Source organism: Capricornis sumatraensis, chromosome 17 (genome assembly GCF_032405125.1).
Source record: "Capricornis sumatraensis isolate serow.1 chromosome 17, serow.2, whole genome shotgun sequence".
Lineage (NCBI taxonomy): Eukaryota > Metazoa > Chordata > Mammalia > Artiodactyla > Bovidae > Capricornis > Capricornis sumatraensis.
This window is the reverse complement of record NC_091085.1, coordinates 27,052,314-27,056,192: the sequence shown is the minus strand read 5'-3', so window position 1 is coordinate 27,056,192 and position 3,879 is coordinate 27,052,314. Positions and strand designations below refer to the sequence as shown.

Below are 3,879 nucleotides of genomic sequence, written 5' to 3'. Positions count from 1 at the left end.
GGTGTGAAGTAATATCTTATTGTGTTTCTGGTTTGCATTTCACCAATAATTAGTGATGCTGAGCATCTTTTCATGTACCTATTGGCAATATTTATTTCTTCTTGGGGAAAATGTGTTCAAATACTCTGCCCACTTATTAGATATTTTTTTTTCGCTGAGTTGTATGATTTCTTTATATATTTCAGATACTGATGTCTTATCAGATACACGATTTGCAAATATTTTTCCCATTCATTTTGTTGACGGTTTCCTTTGTTGTGAAAATGTTTTACTTTGATGTAATTCCTTGCATTTATTTTGCTTTTGTTACATTTGCTTTGGGTGTCAAATCTATAAATCCCCCCCAAGACTGATGTCCAGGAGCTTTTTTTGTTTGTTTCTTTACTTATTTGGCCACATCATGTAGCTTGTGAGATCTTATTTCCCTGACCAGGTATTGATCCCAGACTCTTGTTAGTGAGAGTTCAGGGTCCTAACCACCGGACCACCAGGGAATTCCCTCTAGGAGGTTTAATGTCAGTGTTTTCAACAGGTGTTTTATGGTTTCATGTGTTACACTGAATTCTTTAATCCATTCAGATTTAATTGTTGTGTATGGTGTAAGACAGTAGTCCAGATTCATTCTTTTTCATATGACTATCCAGTTTTCCTGTCACCATTTTTTGATGAGATTATCCTTTCCCCATTGTGTATTCTTGGTTCCTAGAGAAGGAAATGGCAACACAGTCCACTATTCTTGCTGGAAAATTCCATGGTCAGAGGAGCCTGGTGGGCTATAGTCCATGGGGTTGCAAAGAGTCGGACATGACTTAGCAAATTTATAATAAATCCATGCATGTATAGGCACTTAATTTACTTCTGGGCTCTACTACATTATATTGATATATATATATCTGTTTTGAAGACAGTAGTATACTTTTTCTCCCTAAATTTTATTAGTTGTTTTATTTTTTAGTTATTTTAAAATGCAAATTAAGATATACTGAGAAATTTTTGCTTATCAGATTGGGGAAAAATTAAAATGAATTTTAAAATTTGATGCAAATGTGATTGTTCTGATAATTATCTTTGTTATGTAGTTTGAAATCAGGGAGTGTAATGCTTCCAGCTTTGTTTCCCCCCCTACCCCCTCAGGTTTGCTTTGGCTTCTTTGCAATCTCTTGTGATTCCCTATAAATTTTAGGATTATTTATTTCATTTCTGTGAAAAATGCTATTGGAATTTTTATAGAAATTGCTTTGAACCTGTAGATCGTTTTGAGTGGTATGGACAATTTAACATGTTAATTTTTCCCATCCATAAACCTGGAATATCTTTCCATTTATTTGTGTATTCTTCAATTTTCCTTTATCAATATCTTATAGTTGTCAGTGTAGAGATCTTTCACTTCCTTGGTTAACTTTAATTCTGTATATTTTATTCTTTTTGATGCAATTGTAATAGGATTATTTTCTTTTTTTTTTTTTTTTTTCTTTCACAGGAAAACACCAATGCAGTCCCCTCCACTACAACAAATTATGCAGTCCAGTTTCCCACATTTGGAGAAATCACAGGGGCCAGCATATCTGGAGTACAATAGATGAGCCTTGCCCTGAGAAAACCACCTTCATGATCATGGTATCACCCCTGCCAGGTAAGTATGGCATTGTTTTCTTGATTTCACATTCTGATAATAACTTATTAGTGTAGGATAATGCAATCACTTTTGTGTAGTTTTGAATCTTGCAACTTTACTGACTTTGTGTGTTAGTTCTGACAGTTTTAGTGGAGTCTAAAGTATTTGCTATAGTAATATGTCACCAGTAGATAGAGACTATGTGGCTTCTTCCTTTCCAATTTGGATGCCCTTTATTTCTTTTTCTTGCCTAATTTATCTAATTAGGCATTCCAATATGATGTTGAGGACAAGTGGCAAGAGTAGGCACTTATTCTTGATCTCAGAGGAAAAGCTTTTAACTTTTTATTGTTGGATATGATATTAACTGTAATCTTGTCATTAATGGCCTATATTTTATTGTGGTACATTTCCTCTATACTTTGTTCATAGATTTATCATAAAATCAGTGTTGAATTTTGTCAAGTGCTTTTTCTTCAACTATTAAGATGATTGTATAATTGTATCCTTCATTCTGTTAATGTAGTGTATCACATTGATTGGTTTGCCTTTGTTGAGCCACCCTTGCATTCCTGGAACGAATCCCATTTGATCATGGTGAACAATCCTTTTAATGTATTACTGAATTTGCTTCACTAATTGTTGTCCAGGATTCTTGCATGTGCATTCATCAGGGATACTGGCCTGTATGTTTTTTGTTTTTTTTTTTCTTGTTGGCATTCTTGTCTGACTTGGCATTATGATAATGCTGGCCTTGTAAGAGTTTGGAAGGGTTTCTTCCTTTTCTATTTTTGCAAGAATTTGAGAAGTATAGATATTAAATCTTATTAGAATGTTTGGTAAAATTTACAAGTGAGGCAGTCATGCCCTGACTTTGTTTATTGGGAGGTTTTTGGATCTGATTCAACATGCACAGTGAACTTTCTGTTCAGATTTTGTTTCTTCATGTTTCAGTTGGTAGGTTTTATGTTTCTATGGATTTACCCATTTATTTTAGGTTGTCCATTTTGTTGGTATATAATTATTCATACTAGTCTTTTTTGATCCTTTGTATGTCTGTGGTATTAAGTGTAATATCACCTCATTAATTTTTTTTTGTACTTTTCTGGGATTTTCTAAGTGATTTTTGTTAAGATTTCAATCTTCTTAAATTTGTTAAGATTTGTTTTATTGCCTTATATGATATATTGTGAGGGACTTTCCATAAGCACTTGAGAAAAATGTATATTCCATTGCTTTCAGATGGAATGTTATTACATATCTGTTAAATGCATCTGTTCTAATGTGTCATTTAAGGTTGATGTTTCCTTATTGTTACTCTATCTGGATGATCCATCCACAGATGCAGGTCAGGTAGCATGCTGCTGCTGCTTCTAAGTCGCTTCAGTCGTGTCCGACTCTGTGCGACCCCATAGATGGCAGCCCACCAGGCTCCCCCGTCCCTGGGATTCTCTAGGCAAGAATACTGGAGTGGGTTGCCATTTCCTTCTCCAATGCAGGAAAGTGAAAAGTCAAAGTGAAGTCACTCAGTCGTGTCCAACTCTTCGCAACCCCATGGACTGCAGCCTACCAGGCTCCTCCGTCCATGGGATTTTATATCTTTCTGTCCCTCTACTTCTAGCCTGTGTGTGCCCTTACAACTGAAGTGAGTCTCTTGTAGGCAGCGTATAGGTGGGTCTAATTTTCTTGCCCAGTCAATCATTCTACATATTTTGACTGGAGAGTTTAGTCCGTTAACATTGGAAGTCATTATTTATTGATGTGTACTTTTGGCCTTTTTGTTCATTGCTTTCTGGCTGTTTTTTAGTTCCTCTCTATTCCTTCTCTTGCTCACTTCCTTTGTGGTTTGATGACTTTCTTTTTGGGTATGCTTAGATTCCCTCTTCTTTATTTGTGAGTATCTACTACTGGTTTTTACTTTATGGTTACCATGAGACTTTCCAATAATATGTGTATTTATGACAGTCAATTTTAACTTGATACCTTAGGTTTGAACACATTCTGAGCCTCCTTCTCCCACCTATATTTTATGTTTGTGACATCATAATTTACATATTTTGTCATGTATAATCCCTTAGCATATTATTGTAAGTTATTTTTACCACTTTACCTTTTTCATATTCATTCTAGCTTTATACATGATTAATCTGTTACCTTTACCAGGGATATTCATACTTGTGTATGTTTTTCTGATACTAACTTGTGTCTTCTTTTTAACTTAAAGAAGTTCCTTTAACATTTCTTGTAAGGCAAGTTTAGTGGTG

The 3,879-nt window shown here is 34.8% G+C and overlaps 1 non-coding gene across 1 annotated transcript; it reads right to left on the bottom strand.

Moving 5' to 3' along the window:
- Positions 1 to 1,475: 1,475 nt before the first annotated feature.
- LOC138094180 (U1 spliceosomal RNA) lies at positions 1,476 to 1,641 on the bottom strand. Its single transcript, XR_011146216.1, has one exon. It is a non-coding gene; the product is annotated as a U1 spliceosomal RNA (small nuclear RNA).
- Positions 1,642 to 3,879: the final 2,238 nt, after the last annotated feature.